Below are 17,396 nucleotides of genomic sequence, written 5' to 3'. Positions count from 1 at the left end.
GATTTCCTTCACTCACACAAAACGCTTTTAAATCTTTTAAATATACATGGTTCTTTTATGAATTGTCTCTCTCGCTCAGATATACATGTACGCATCCCCGCATTCCTCGCATCACTGAAGACCAGAAGAGCTTTTTTTTTTCTAATTCAGTTGAAGAGTAGGCTTTTCTCAGATGATACATTGATGTGTAAAGACACAAAACGATCGGTCTGTGCAAGAAACTGAACAGTATTTATATCGTTTTTTCGAATCTAATCGAATCTCCACTCGCACGCTGATTATAGTCAGCCTTCTCTAATTTTATTTTTTATTATTTAATACTTATTTTAGTTAAGTGCTTAAATTGTAAATATGCATTTATTAAAATTTAGTGCACCCATCTATTGCTATGGTTATCACTATGTCAATCACTGCTACTTCGAGAGCAAATCCCGCATAAATATGCGGATGTCATTCCCGAAACTTTGCAACGTGTGTGTGGCCGAAAAACAAAGTTTACATTTTAAATGGATTATAAGCCTAGAAAACTCACAAAGAGCACTCTTTATACCCACTAAAAAGCTGTCACTCTTTGTTCATCGCGATGTCACAAAGTTCTGTTATGACCAATGAATCTCACACTGTACAATTAATAAATTATTAGCAGCGTGTATACTGTATGTTATCATGAAAGGATTAAATTGTATAACTCAGCACGGAACAAAAACTGGCGTGTTGCAGCCTTTAGATATGAGAGAAACCCAGCATATTCATGAGGATGATGAAAGTGTTTTCACTTGAGTAAAGCCTTAACGTCCTTTTACGTGTTTTTCTTAATTGAATATGTACAATTTCTCATGAGTTAACAAAATTTATTTGATTTTATAACTCTAAAATTTACATCCCTCGGGTATAAAATGCTCTAGAACCGCCTCTGCGTTCTGGACAACAAATAATGTTTTAATACATCTAATCAATACGACAGAACATACTTTTATTAGTAATAGTTCATTTCCACCACATAGGCTATATAAGAAAAAATGTCATGCTTTGGTATCGGTGAAATTGACAAAAAGTCGAAACTATGAGGTTAGAGAGGCTATCAGGGTAAAATCTGACGAGTCGATTTTCTTTTTGTCATAATTGTGATTTTTATGTCATAATTATGAATTTAGATCTCATAATTTCACATTTTTGCTACATTTTCAACGTATCTTAATTATGGCTTGCCTAAGCATAAGGAATAATAAATATTGTATAATAAATAGGTTATAATGAATATTCTTCACCTCACACACAGTTTAAGTACAACTTTTATTAATACTGGAATCATCACAGTGTGTTTTGTTACATTAGCTGTGACTAAACTTAACAAAAATTAGAAGGATAACTATTACCAAAAAGGAAACGATGTTATCAGCAACAGTGTTAAATTAGCCGTAGGAAAACAGCACAATAACTTAAAGCAGAAGAGTAAAGAGAGAAAAGCAGAAAGAAGAAAAACAGAGACAACAGCACCTGTAGCGTTACTCAACTTCAGTCAGAGGAGGAAAGAGGAGGGCATGGGGTGGAACAAAAATAATAATAATGCACACCGCTCAAACGTTATCCTCGCATCACTGAAGACCAGAGGAGCTTTTTTTTCTAATTCAGTTGAAGAGTAGGCTTTTCTCACTAAATGGAAGCAAGCTGATTATAGTCTAGTTATTTATGTTATTTATTTTATTATTTAATACTTATTTTAGTTAAGTGCTTAAATTGTAAATATGCATTATTTTATTTATTTTATCTAGTGCATTTGTATTTTGTTGTTTTTGTAGGCTACTTAATGCACATTTTCACATATTTTGTCCCATCTATTGCTATGGTTATCACTATGTCAATCACTGCTACTTCGAGAGCAAATCCCGCATAAATATGCGGATGTCATTCCCGAAACTTTGCAACGTGTGTGTGGCCGAAAAACAAAGTTTACATTTTAAATGGATTATAAGCCTAGAAAACTCACAAAGAGCACTCTTTATACCCACTAAAAAGCTGTCACTCTTTGTTCATCGCGATGTCACAAAGTTCTGTTATGACCAATGAATCTCACACTGTACAATTAATAAATTATTAGCAGCGTGTATACTGTATGTTATCATGAAAGGATTAAATTGTATAACTCAGCACGGAACAAAAACTGGCGTGTTGCAGCCTTTAGATATGAGAGAAACCCAGCATATTCATGAGGATGATGAAAGTGTTTTCACTTGAGTAAAGTCCTTTTAAGTGTTTTTCTTAATTGAATATGTACAATTTCTCATATGTTAACAATTTATTTGATTTTATTCAACTAAAAAATTTGATCTTAATCTATACATTGGGTTATATTGATAAATACTGCATTTGATAAGATAGAATTTGCAGGTTAGCACTTCTTAATAGTGTACCATAGTCCTTAGACCCCCCACCCCCCGGCCACCCTCTATTGAGGCAGTGCCCCAGCCTGGCCCACCCCCATTTAAAATGCTCTAGAACCGCCCCTGCTTGAGAGGGACTATACCGGAGACACTACGGAAAAAGGCTATAATTATATAATTTTATATCAGCATGTAAAAATCTTTAAATAAAACTGGTAAGATCAAATGTCAGTATATAACGGTACTGTGTCAACATGCAAGATGTGTGTCCCCTTTTAAAGATTAGAGGACAAATGTTGTGATCTGATAGATGTGTTTACCAATTATCTAACATAAAATTAAACTAGCATGAAAAGTAGCTAGAGTTTTAAAAAATATCTGTATCTCTATCTATATTGTGATTTGGCCTGTCCCACTAACAACAAATCAACATTTGGTTCCCGTTTCATTAATCTAAGTGAAAGCGTCTGGCTCTGTTAGACTCTGTTATCATTCAGATGCAGATTTTAGTTTATTTTTCAGTTTACATTAATATTCAATTTTTTCAGTACACATTTTGTCTATTTAATTTTGATGTGTATTTAATGTTTATTGCTAAAACATTGCAGAAAAAATCCATAATTAAAACTACTTAAACACAAGAACTCATAAATGACAAAACCCATTAAAAAAATATCTGCAAGCAGCGATTACCTAGGTTCAAGTGTTTTAAGACTTTTGAGCAGTTATAGACATTTTAAGATGATTTTACCCAAAAAAGCTGAAAAATCATAAATAAAATCACTAGAAATATTATTTATTCATTTATCAGTGTTGACAAATAGGTGGCGCTGCTCCCAAATTGATGTGGTGTGGTTAACTAGGGGTGACGATGACACACACATAGTTTGGTGCCAATATGCCAAAGAATTGCAGAAAAACATATCAATTTTGGCATTTTTCATATCTCCTGACCCCTAGGTGGCACTGTGCCAAAACTGTACAGGTAACCTCAGGACATGGATGTCATAAACTCCAAGTTTGGTCTGAACACCATAAAGCATTGAGGAGATATAGCCATGTGTGCACTTTGGCAAGCTCTTTGTCAAATTCATTTGTGCGTTATTCAAGAATGGTTAAGTCTATTAAGTCCTAAGTCTAAGGACGAAAAAGTAGCTTTTTTACATGATGCCAAATATTTAACGAATGGTTTGATTGACAGCAGTGGTTCTAGATGCAGTTGTTCGGAATGAGGAGATCTAACATATGATATGAATATTGTGTGTGTGTGTCTGTGTGGGTGTAACATTGTGTGATATACGAGGCGTAAAACACGATAGCACCACCTAGTGGCCGATTTCTTTCAAATTTCTCACAGACCTCTAAGGCAAAGAGTCAAACAGGCCCATCGCGTTTCATTCTGATCAGCATCCGTTAAGCTCGTCTAATATGTGCTTAATATTCATTTGCTGATGGCGAATACAATAATGGCCATGTTTCTCAAGATACACCAATTGCCTCATGGACAATTCCCTTCATGCACCTTGGACAGTGACACTGCCTGCAAAATTTCAAGTCAATCAGACTAACGTGTGCATAGTTACAGCCATTTTCATGTTTTTTTTTTTTCCTGTTATAGTGGTCAAACTCCACAATTTTTGTAATTTGACCAAAGACTGAGCTCATTCATATGTTTGGTAAATACAGCTCATTCCATTCAAGAGTTATAGCCATTTTAGTAAAAGTGGCCCCACCCACTTTTAATGTTTTTGAGTCCTGTTCTGACCGACAATGGACCGACAACTTGATTTTAATAACTTTTGCTAATCAAATTTCAGAGAACTTTTCTGCACTGGTTTGGTTCCAATTGGGTGAAAAACCTAGGAAAAGTAGGTTTTGTGAAAAATTCAAAATGGCAGAAGAAAATAATAACTATCAAATATATAAAAATTATATAACTATAATATATATATAACTATATATAAAATAAAATCTTGTTTGTCTTGAGTCAAGGATTCCAATGATATAAGGCACTTGAGTCTATGACAAACTAGGAGTTATAAGCGATTTTGTATTTTTGATCATCCCCTATTGGCCGATTAGGGTGAGTCTTTGCCAGTGTCTTCCCAAATGGAGCTCTACCATCTGGCCAAGTTTCAAGTCTCTAGAGCCTTGTTCAGACTGTCAGTCCAAATTCGATTTTTGTTCATATCAAATTGGAATCCAATCTAAATGACTGACTATCCACACTGTGTATCGCAACTGCTCAATTCTGATTTGTGTGTCCATGGCGCTCTTTCGTTTTACTAAATATCTGCATTGGTTTCTATGGCAATGACGTTCTGTTGGTATGCCTACGCTAAAAACAACAATAAGAGCAATACAGTTTGCAATACAGATGTTGTCTTACAACATGACGACATGTTGCCGTCGCGATGGATTATAATAAGGGATAATAATATTACGTCAAGGTAGGAAGCTGCATGTGCGGCTTTATTCCATGCTGCCGTCTCCGCCGGTCTCAAAACTCTAAGAGGTGGGTAGACTAGCAGTATATTGTCATTTTCCGCTTTACTTGCTATTCACAACAACACAACCTTCACTGTGTCCGAAATCGCATACTTCCCTACTATAGTATGTGAAAAACAGTATGTGAGGCAAGTAGTAGGGCTGTGCAAAAAATCGAATGCGATTTTCATGCGCATCTCGTCAGTAAAGCCGCTTCTGGTGATTAGTAGTAAATCTCCAGCACGTGCTTTCAGATGGAGCGGCATTTACAACACAGAGCCGTAGTTCACTGACAAGCTACACAAAATCGCGCTCAAAATTGGCAATGAATCGCCTGCGATTTTGAACGCGATTTTGTGTAGCTTGTCAGTGATCTACGGCTCTGTGTAGTAAATGCCCAGCCCTAGCAAGTAGTATGTCCGAATTCATAGAATTAAAAGAACAGTAGGCGAACAGTACCTAGATGACCTACTACTTCTGCCTGGATTCTGAAGTGCGCATTTGATGGACACTTTATGGATACTATTCCATGAAGCCACAGGAGAGAATTTATGAATGGCAGTGAAGCTACGAAACTGACGCTGGTAGGTCATGTGACAGTAACAACATGGCGTATGTAGTACATCCGAATTTCATTCATACTACCCATATTCATACTATATAGAACATACTTTTTAACGGTTCAAATGTAATATTTACTCACTAGTACGCGATTTCGGATGCACCACTTGTTTCTGCAAGGACAGTATATTCAAATGTAATATTGTGCTGACTGTGCATGCGGCTCAAGCGTTCAGACTGTTCTTGGCAGTTTGCTCGAGCTCAACGTGGTTGAGTTGACAAAGACTCGGTTAAAAAGCACTCAGCATGCAGCTACAGCATCTTTTCTGATGTGTTTACTTTTCATGTGGCATGAGAACGTGAAAAAGCTACGCAAAATCTGAGCGGTCAGACTGAAACGGATTTCCAGGAATGCGATTTTAATAGGATTTCAAAACTCAAAACGGAGTTGCAAAAATCGGATTTCATATAGTTCATTGCCGTTCAGACTATCTAAATGATCGGATTTCAATCGGATTTGGCCTGACAGTCTGAAACAGGTCTAGGATGTATACGGTTTGGTCTGCACGATCAGTTTTACGGCAGAATAATAATAATAAGAATAAATATAGCTGCAAGCAGCAATGACCGGGGTTCAAGCACATAAAGGCATTTAAGGTGGTCTATTTTAGGGTCTAGGCCAACCTGGATATATGGCTGACAGTAAAACACATCCAAAATGTAGAATATGCTCACAGACACACACACACACACACACACTGAAATGAAATGATTAAACTAGTTTATTAATCCTCAATAAGCATACTTAAACACACAGACACAGAGACACACACACATACACAGGCATACATGCACACACATTTTGTTGCAGATATAGATATTTGAAATAAATGATAGGTGACAAAACTTATTGCAAGTCTTCTCTTTTTAAGAGTTTACATGTCATTTTCAGGTTTCACTGTAATCATAATCTGGCATAATTGTAAAAACTGATATGTCTGTATGAACAAAATGGTAAACTTTGACTCAATGTGATTTTAAATGTTTTAACAGTGATTTTATAATATTTAAGCATGAATCCATCAAACCTTTGAACAGTACTGTTTTAGTGCATTTAATGAGTTGAACCCCTAATAAAAATCCTTACAATTACAATAGGGTTTCAGCACTGCGTGCTTGAACCCCTAATGATAATAATAATAATCCTTACAATTACAATAGACTTTAACCCCTAATAAATAGATAAAACGGCTCACATAATTTTCTGTCTGACTTCCTAAAGGTTGATCTTGAGCGCCGTCTGTGTTGCCAGATGTACGATAATTATCGTATGTGTATGATAATTTTGACCTCTGTACGATCAATAACGAAAAAAATCCCATAATGTACGATAATTTCGAAATTTCAGAAAGTGTTTTTTCCAAAGTCAACCTCATCAAAACAAAGCCATGAAATCGGCTTATTACAGACGCTCTAAATGGGTTGGTGCACACCTCAGGACCCTCAACATCTGGCAACACGCAGGATTCTGATGACAGCGACTCAGAGGTAGAGTTTGGACCTTCCCACAAGGTACGCCTATGGCCCTGTGGTTTCCGCGAAGCGGAAAACACGGATGGAATTGCGGAATCCAATCAACGGAATTTACTGTATAACGTGGAATGTCACGGAATTTGTCTCAACTTAAATCGTGATATGGACTAGTATCTGTAAATATTAAGCCGCAAAAAGGCTATTTAAATATAAATCCTGCATGTTCTGTGTCTGTCTGAATCATAGTCTATGGTCTGAATGAATGTCACGCGGTTTTGTTTACTACACACATACTGAAGCGCGCATAATGCTCGCGGTGATTTCAGCATCTGCCTTCTCACTAAATAAGACATAAATACATGAACAACATCCCCAGAACTGCTCTGAGTCAAAAATATAGATTTTCTGCCAGAAATGTATTACTATTGTTCAGTAGAATGTACGTACAACTACTACTAAAATTATTAAGGAATAGTCACAATATTTCTTCCATGTTTTAATTTTAATTCCCCTTTGTTTGCCAAAAAATTAAATTTGTTTAATTTTCATTAATTAAAAGATAAATTAAATTAATGTGTTAATTTATAAAAACTACTTTTATTTTCCTGCTGATTACAGAACCGACATTACTATCAAAATGCGCATGACAATCGCATTCGATTAATCGTGCGGCCCTAATTTGATGTTGAATAGTATACGTTTCATTATTTAATTAGACGTGCTTTTGATTAATACGATTTTTGAAGGTTGTGTCAAAAAGTTGTTGTTCTAGTCTAGTAGATAAATAGCTGTATTCTGTACGTTTTCACTCGTGTACGATAATTTTCTTCCAAATACGATAATTTTGAGCTTCTGGTACGATACTTGGACATTTCCAATCTGGCAACACTGAGCGCCGTTTGAGATTAAAGCACGCGCCTCCACTGATGTCGTCGCGTTACTGTAGCTGCATGCTAGTTTAACTGAGTGCTTTTAACTAAGTCTTTGTCAACTCAGTCAGGACATTTCACCCTGAAAGCACTGCATCTGCAAACACTGCAACAGTAAACGGTGTTTTTTTAAATAAAGCGACGGCGATAAACAGTTATTTGGGTTTTTATGTGAAATTAATTTAAGACAGACAATGGTTGGCACTTGACTGTAAGCGGTCAAACCAAAAATATCATACATTTGACCATACATCTAGATTTAAAGTCATTTGGTTTTGCCGGTTCGCTGCATCGGTGTACTCATTGAGCAGCCCCCCTTCCCTTGTGCTAGCTTGCTAACATGCGCCCACTCTCATTGTGCATCAAAACGAAACGAAATACGCAGACAAAACGTGGTTTGCAACGAGGAAAACATTACCTGTAGAAAATGTCTTTTTTGCGCCATTGCTGATGAAATTGCCCACTTTTCCGTACTGTAAACCGGCTCTCGTCCTTGAAACCGCCCACAATCCAACCAGCACTGCACTTTCCAGACACGGCACAGAGGAGAAAGATGTATGACAGTTGAGCTGAGTTTATTCCGCCTGCCCTACTCTCGCCCTACGCTGTCATGGCAGTGGTGTCATTCTGGGTAGAGCCACTAAGGGTCGTAGTTAGGTAGGCCTATGTGTGAAAAAGTGAGACCCAGCTATTGTGACCTGTGATACTATTTTTTTTAGAGCTGCTCAGTTTGTATAGCCAGGATGTGGTTAACATTACTTGAAGAGACATTTACGTTTTGTTTTACAGCATAAACTGAGTCATACTTTAAACGTGAATTGTGAGGCTACTTAAATTTATGTAAATTGTTAACAAGTACAGCGATTTCTTAGCACCTTCATGTTAAAAAAAAAGCACGTTTGTATGGAAGCTTTTTCCGCCACACCCTTACGAAAATTAACCATGGATTTATCATAGTGAAAGTGTACTGTTTTTTTTTTTTTTGAGTATTGATTACCATTTATATAACCAGAGTTTTACTACAAATACCAAGGTTAAACATGGTTAGTGTAGCAAAACCATGGTTAATCAGTGGTTCCCTTTCTAGATGGTCTCTCGACGTTGCGACAGACGCTTTGGGGAAACATCTTTCCACTCAAATACTGTAGGTTGATTTCTATGAAGGTAGAATGACGTCAAAAAGATTTGCAGCGCTTGAAACGCGATTTACACCTTTACAAAGTTTATCTTGCGCATGCAAATTTAATTTACGCTTACAGTCTTATGTACACTTCCACAAATATTACCCTGCGTATGCAAATCTTTTTGACGTCATTCTACCTTCATAGATTTCTGCACTCTGTAGCCTCTGCGCAGTAGGCTATGCGGCGGTTTTCATTTAGACTTCTGCGTCTACGTGCAATTACACATGCAGACTGCTAGTCTACAGTGTCCATGGGCATGTTGCTGGTGGTGAGTATCAAGGCAAAAGCCGAAGAAGAAGCAGCTTGTCGGAGAAGCATCAGCCATGACGGCGGCAAATAAATATCCAAGAACAGATCATTTATTTAAAACTACAAAAAATAACAGAACAGGAGAAGATGGCACTCTTTCAGTCTCTACAAGGACTTGTACCATGCTTTTCCTGCCACACCCTTACGAAAATTAAATAGATATCATTTAGGTTTAGGTTTTACCTGACCTGAGTGGGACCCATCGGGATCCCCGGCAGACTCAAGCATTGAGTCTTCTGCCTGGCCACGCCCATGAAGAATCCGCCACTGAGGGCCCTAACTGCCTGCATTGCAATGCTAAAAAAAATGTAAGCGTCACCCCCTCTCCCAGCTCCTGTCTAGAATGTGCTGCTTATTAGTATTTGTGTACAGTGGCTGTACCATGCATTGCATTTGCTGCTGAGCGTTGCTGCGCTTATATGTCGTCTCCGCTCATGCCGAGCGCCCTTCGCAGTAACACAGCATGACACGTTCCCCAAAGCCATAGGCGGAGGGTGAGCCAACTCCAGGGTAAGGCTAAAAGCAGCCGAATGTGGAGAATAAATTATATATAGAAAGTGACATTATCACTAACTTTAATCTATCGCGAGTTTAAGCACTCTCAAAAAAACAAAACTATGGTTATAAATCACTGAAGCTGTATACACTGTGAAATGAATCTCTTACACACATTGTACGTACATCTGCGCTTTGTTGTTTATGATGAGAGAATTCGCAAGAGTCCGGAACGCACGCACACTCAACAAAACTGATGAGTTTCAGCGATGACTCATCTGAACGCCTCTGATTGGCCATTGCATTCCTAAGCTCAACAGAATTGTGTGTGATTGGTTAAAATGCGCAACACTGTAAAAACGCCTAAAATGAAATACGGTGCAACATGAGCAGATCTTAATTTAATGCCGCAATGGACACTGTCTATTCATATTCACTTTGTTAGCAACAGACGTAATAGATTTAATTTGTCTGTGCAGGGGCATTTTTGCCCCAAGTCCCCGACTCCCCTTGGCCAGGGGAAGTCTAAGCCTTCCCCAGCCACACACGCTCCGCCTATGCACAAAGCGTTAGATTATGCTGTCTGCAACGTCTTGAGACCATCTGCTGATTGGCTTCATCACTCTGTCTCCTCTCCACCAATAAGCTGGTGTGTGGTGGGCGTTCTGGCGCACTATGGCTGCCATCGCATCATCCAGGTGGATGCTGCACACTGGTGGTGGATGAGGAGATCCCCCCTGACAATGTAAGGCGCTTTGAGTGCCTAGAAAAGTGCTATATAAATGTAATGAATTATTATTATTATTATTATTATTATCTCGAAAGGGAACGTCTCTGGTTACTGATGTAACCTCGGTTCCCTGAGAAGGAAACGAGACATGCCGTGTTACTAGAACTACAAACACGCATAAAAAGTGTTAAAAAACTACAAACATGGCAGATATGTGAGACCGATGGACAGGTAGAGAAAGGGGTTTGAGTAATAAATAATCAATATCTAACCTGTTGAAAAAATATTTATTTAATGTTATCCGCGTTAGATTTAATCTGCAGCAACACTGTGAACTTTTATAAAGATACGTTTGGTTATTAACTTTAAATGCATCATTGTGCAAACATATGAGCAGAGTTCTTGGCATGATAGACCCGCTGTTTGGTCATTAACTTTTAAATGCATCATTAAACAGATTCAATTCAAGTTTAATTCAATTCTATTCAAGTTTCATTCAGAATCATTAAACACATGAGCTGAGTTCTCGGCATGATAGACCCACGACTGGCAGATCAACGTGCCTCTTCATTTCTCTCCAATATGGTAGGAAATTAAATTAAACAAAATATGGATGATGTTAACTTTGACAAGATGATTGACAGGGCAGTTTAAATACTGACAGGATGCACGTAACCACATAACTAAGCAACAGAGCATCTGTTAAAGACCAAAAGTACATACTTTTGAGTATGTAGAAGAATAGTAGGCAAACTTTGAGACATACTATAGCTGCTTCTTTAAGGGACGCTCTGTTGCTTAGTTACGTGCATTCTGTCCATAGACTGTATAAAAACATGGACGTAGTGTCCGTGACCTCACCCGTAGGTTTCTAAAGAGCGTTTTTGAAGCTCAAAGTGGGCCGTCGCCATCTTGGCAGCGAGTCACTCCCGGATAATCGAAAATGGGCAAGAGGCGGGAGCTGGTTGCTGAAACCACGCCCACCTAGCTCGACGCCGGTGACAGCAGCGGCAATCCACCTGTCACTCAAGTGGCCACGCCCTTAATTATGCAGAACTTTAAGGCTTAATATAATTTAAACGAATGAGTTATAAAAAAAATTCACCCCCCTCACAGTTGTCATGAAGGGAAAAAATTAGCTATACAGACCAAAATCTTTTTTTGAACCAGGCTGTAAACGTTTTTTTCTGCTGTAAAGTTGGGCATTTTAATATAGGGAGTCTATGGGATTGACTCCCTTTTGCAGCCAGCCTCTAGCGGCCAGTTGACGAATTAAGTCACTTCCGTGTTGGCTTCACGAGAGAGAGCGGGAGGTTGCCGCTTGATTCTGTTACTGTTTAAACTGCCCTGTCAATCATCTTATCACAGTTAACATCATCCACATTTCGTTTAATTTGATTTCCTACCATACTGAAGAGAAATTAAGAGGTACGTTGATCTGCTAGTCCTGGGTCTATCAATGGATAACATTAAATTTATATTTTTTCATCAGGTTAGACATTGATTATTTATCACTCAAATCCGTTTATCTACCTGTCCATTGGTCGCGTATATCCGCCATGTTTGTAGTTTTTTAAAAACACCTTTATTGCGTGTTGGTAGTTGTAATTGAATCCTCGTCCACCCCGCAATGTGTTGTGGGCAATATTAGCCGTTCGAGTCATAGACATATAAATACCTAGAGGCCTCGTTGGCCGCTTTGAGCCGTTGCTGCGATACGTCAACGCGTCTGCCATGTTTGTGAGGGCAAGACTGCCTTAAAAATAAATGGAGGTAAACGGAGGAGCTGCGTTTTTTTTCTGGATAAAAACACGATAACGTTTACATTTATCAACCGATTTCAGAGGTTTGTGATCTACATGGATTTCACAGCTTACTAGCGTTATCGCTAGCTATTAATAGTCTGACACTGGTGGCTAATTAAGCTGTTAACATAAAGCTAAAAATGACCAAAAAACATACAGAAACAACTGTTCAGTCTTACCTGTGGAAGATAATACCCCGAGATCTGTTTTTATTATTGTGTGACGGTTTGTAGATGCCCAAGCTGCCGACGAGTCAGGTATGTTTTCTTCTGTCCCGATATGACAGTTGCCCGCACCAATATGGCGGCGACGTTGACGTGCGGTCGAGCTGCCAATGAGAAGTCTAGGTATTTATTATGTCTATGGTTAGAGTGTGCATCGATCTGCACTTCGAATTCTAACCGGAAGTAGTAGACCATCCGAGAATCTTTGCCATACTTTTTTAAACATACTATGATTTGGGACATACTAATTCTATTTTCGAATACTATTTAGGACGGATAGTATGCGAATTGGGACACAGCACAAGTTGTGATGAAGTAGTATGTCCCAAAGTTTGCCTACTATTCTGCTACATACTCAAAAGTATGTACTTTTTCTTCACAAAAAGAGTACATACTTTTAGGGTATAGTATAAGTAGGTGAATTGGAACTCAGCAAATCTGATGAAATGCTGCTTAGCGCCGCTTATATATGGGGCATTTTTCCGCCCCCATTTCGCGCATTCGATCGCCATTGGCGATTGCGAGCGAATAAGTCTTCAGGATTTGAAGAGAAAAGTGTCTCTTTCTTTTATGCTGTCCGCAATGTCTCGTTCCCTTCTCAGGGAACCAAGGTTACGTCAGTAACCGGAGATGTTACCATGATTTAACTATAGTAACTATAGTTTTTTGGTTTTATTTATAGTAAAACCATGGTTCATTTTCGTAAGGGCAGTTGAGTAAAAAATGTGATTCTCGTAATACTTAACAGAGAAACTTTCGAGAAACTTTCACGTAATGAAATGAGTTTCTCACAAGAATTAGAAACTTAAACTTCAAAACTTTGTGTTACTTTTGTTAACATAGACTGTAAGTGGTAGGAAAAATAGTAAATGTCTGTAAACAGAAAAAAAGCTTTTTAGCCAGTCAGAGCCAATCATAAACGTCAATCCTTTTTCACTATCAGGTTTGGTGACATAGCATTGGATGAAATGTTTTTAGAAGGCGGGGTTTAGATTGGGACTGTGAGTTTGAAGTAAGCAAAATGGCTAGAATTCTTGACATCGCCATTTGTAAACCAGTTACATGTAACATTTCTCAGGAAGGTGGGCTACATATATTCATTTAGTCGATTAGTTGCTCATTTACTGCTATCTGTCTAGATAGCTTAAAATAAACTTTATTTATCCCATAGAAGGAGCATTTAATATAATGCTTCTAGTGTGCAGGACTGACTATATGATTACATATCCTAGCAGATGATCACTGCACAGTAAATGAAACATTTGGATAAAGATTAAGCTCCGTGGTAGGACTACTAAAGAAAACTCTTCTACAATTCCCTTCCTTTCCCTCTCCTGGGTCTTAATTGTGTATTCACAAAGGAACAAGAACATTTGCATATATATTCTGGACACGTTCCTGTTTAATTATGCTAGTGTGTATAACAACATTTATCCTTATTTCGTACTCTTTGGAAAAGAGGGAGTTTTTGGCTTCCCAGACAAAAGCTGCTCATTTGGTATCTCCTGTGGAATTCTCTCTTACAAATAGGCTACCTACAGGAATTTCTTCCCATGAAATCCCGCAAACTTATTCTGAAAGAGGGGTCCAAGTCATATCCAGCAACCAGAATATCATTATTTTTTTTTTTTTTACAGATCTAGTTCAAATTCATTTATGTTGTTAATGGGCATCCATTTTTGTTAATACTGTGCTCTCAACAGCAAATGTGATCACGTGACTCCAGGACAGTCACAGATCAGGCCATTTTCTGAGTCAGCCACATCAACTGGCTTCAGTATTCAGAGTGAGTACAGCAGAGGTTGCAATGCCCTTTCTCATCACTCCTTGTGTCTTCTATTTCAGGCTGTGGCAGTTGATTTTTACAAGCCAAAGATCTTACATTTCAAGAACAAGTAAGTGTATTAAAGGTTTTCTCTGTTTTTTTATTTATTTATTTTTTCTCGTTGTTGAGTAGGCTTATGGTATGGAAGCCCGTTTCCGCCACAGTTCAGAAAAAATATGATTCTGTAAGTTATAATAACGAGAAACTTTCTCATAATTATGACTTAGTATCTCGTTATATTGAGAAACGTTCTCGTAATAATGAGAAAAATTCTCGTAATAATGAGAAACTTTCTCGTAATAATGACATTAGCTTCTCGTAATAATGAGAAAATTTCTCGTAATAACGACTTAGTTTCTCATAATAATGAGAAACTTTCTCGTAATAATGAGAAAATTTCTCGTAATAACGACTTAGTTTCTCATAATAATGAGAAACTTTCTCATAATAACGACTTAGTTTCTCATAATAATGAGAACCTTTCTCGTAATAACGACTTAGTTTCTCATAATAATGAGAAACTTTCTGGTAATAATGACTTAGTTCTCGTAATAATGAGAAACTTTCTCGTGATAATGAGAAACTTTCCCGTAATAATGAGAAACTTTCTCATAATAATGACTTAGTTTCTCATAATAATGATAATATAAAGATTTAAATATAGTTTTTCCCCATAATGCTTAAATATTTATAGTTCCCTTTTCAAGAAAAGAAACAAATTCGTATAACTGAAAAATTGTAAAATTGTAAATAAATAATTTTTAATACCAACTTAACTGAATGCATTTACTACTTTAAATAAATGACATTTATTTATAGCTGTAAATTAAATATTATTATGTTGCCTTAGTCTATTATTATATACATTTTTAAAATGAGCTAAGCTTCCTCATATCTGAGTTTTTCAAAGACAAAATCTGTTTTTGAGGGGGTGAATTAAAAAAAAAACATATCTTGAATTTCAGTTGTTGTGACTTATTTTAATGCTTGTTTTGTCTTATTTTAAACATTTTAAGTCATCTTGAGGCCTCCTTGGAAATTTGCTGAGAAAGCTGCCATGGATGAGTGCTTTGTAGTTGATCATCCTAGTTTGCATATTTAGAACTTGATGTTTAAAGCCTCACAAGGAATGAAAGATAGCACAAATATTTAACATTGTTTCTGGTACGGCATGCACACCTGATATTACATAACACAATGAGTCTCGGGACACCTGAACAGCTTGAACACCTGGAAGGCTCTTCATAGTCAGCTGTAATGCTAGCTGTCCCTGGGCTCTGGGCCTCAGAGTTGATTTGCATCTGCCATAGTTTTCTCTCAGGCATTGCACTCTAATGTATCCCAGTGGTCTCTTCCTTTCTCATGATAATGAACACAAGAGAAAGTAGCCTTTGCTGTGCTAATTTTATCACGTGGGATATCAGTGCCTGTGCTATCTGCACCTGATCATTTTACATCAGCCTAGTAATTAGCTTAGTTTGGCTCTGTGTATATTTTGATCTTATAAAACAGTTATTGATAAAAAGACACACTCTTTTTATCTCTCTGTGCCGTCACCTTACTTTGTTAAACTAAAAAATGGTTGGTTATGATCAAGGCCTAACATGCTCTTTTTACAACACAGCAAAAATCATATTCTCAAGGAGTATATTTATCAAAATGTAAAGTAAAAACATCCTTAGAACAAGATAAGTTACAATGATTTCCTTACTGCACTACACTATAAAAAATGTTTTTTTTCTAAATATAAAAGATTAAAAAAAAATTAATATACTTTAATATTTCATGTTAAATTTAATGTATTACTTGCAGCTTGTTTCTGCAATTTCTGAATGAAAATTATTTGTACACCATCTTTTTGTATAATACTTAATAATACTTTAGTAAAAAATTCAAGATATATCCTCTAATCTCTCTATATTCTATCTACTTCTTAATATTTTACTCAGTTTTGCTCATTAGATTAAATTGTTTTAGAAATGTTAATTTTTTTAAACATCCTTAAAACAAGATAAATTAAATTAAAAACAAGTGGTAATACAAAATATTGTAGGTGTGTGTGCGTGTTTATGTATGTATATATATATCAATGACCAAAACAAGACAGTGTAGACTATTTTATAATTGGTTTTAAATATAATGTTGTATTAATATTAAATTATAACTGTCTACTCGACTTCATAATAAACCAAGCTATAAATTTGCTCTCTGTGAACACAGTGTCTCATGGGGTTTGAAACACATCTGTCTACAAGGGCTTCTACACAGAGATTAAGTTTTAATTGTGTTAAACCTATTGACAATACTGTGACCAAACTGAACCGGCTGACCTTGTATTCATGATTCATACGCAAGCTTGCCTGTCCTCAAATTTAAGGAGACACACTGTCTGAGGATAAATGCTGCTTCTCTAAGTGCCCTGCTTTCCTTAGAGGCTGAAACACAATCTCTGTGAATGGCACATCCTTTGACTATCAGATTTTGTGTGCTTGTATTTAGGCTTCTTACCTTATCCAGGGGTCCATCTTGATCTATACAGGCCCCATCATACATTCCCCTTCGTATGTTTGATCACAGCAATCTTAAAGGCTCTTTGTGCGCCTGTTCCCCAGTGTGATGTTTTCAGGGTGTAACAGTGCCAGTTCATGACTTGCGTGTTTTTTTTGTGAAATTTGTAAACTTCTTGGAATCTTTATATTTCACCCAAATTATAACAATTTGTTGAAAATGTGCTCACCCTCAGACCCCTTAGGCCATCATAGATGACTTTTCTTCTTCAGAGCAGATTTGGAGAAATTTAGCACTACATTTAGCTTTACTTGCTCACCAATGGATTCTCTGCAGTGAATGGGTGCCGTCAGAATGAGAGTTCAAACAGCTGATAAAAACATTACAAACATGCAGCGTTAATTAATGGACTGGAGTTGTATGGA

General features: G+C 37.1%; 2 protein-coding genes across 2 annotated transcripts in view; one reads left to right on the top strand and one right to left on the bottom strand.

Moving 5' to 3' along the window:
- The window catches only part of LOC107684126 (glycerol-3-phosphate acyltransferase 1, mitochondrial-like), a 36,506-nt gene extending 28,006 nt beyond the window's left edge, over nucleotides 1-8,500 (bottom strand). The window contains exon 1 of the mRNA XM_016480339.1: nucleotides 8,310-8,500. The gene's annotated coding sequence lies outside the window, so the exon portion shown is untranslated. The remainder of the gene's footprint in view (nucleotides 1-8,309) is intronic.
- LOC107684045 (beta-tectorin-like) overlaps nucleotides 1-17,396 on the top strand; it is an 82,537-nt gene that overhangs the window by 61,920 nt on the left and 3,221 nt on the right. The window contains exon 2 of the mRNA XM_016480181.1: nucleotides 14,484-14,533. The gene's annotated coding sequence lies outside the window, so the exon portion shown is untranslated. The remainder of the gene's footprint in view (nucleotides 1-14,483; nucleotides 14,534-17,396) is intronic.

This window comes from Sinocyclocheilus anshuiensis, unplaced genomic scaffold, assembly GCF_001515605.1.
Source record: "Sinocyclocheilus anshuiensis isolate Anshui unplaced genomic scaffold, SAMN03320099.WGS_v1.1 scaffold553, whole genome shotgun sequence".
Classification (NCBI taxonomy): domain Eukaryota; kingdom Metazoa; phylum Chordata; class Actinopteri; order Cypriniformes; family Cyprinidae; genus Sinocyclocheilus; species Sinocyclocheilus anshuiensis.
The sequence above is the reverse complement of the archived record's forward strand: the minus strand, read 5'-3'. Positions and strand labels throughout refer to the sequence as shown.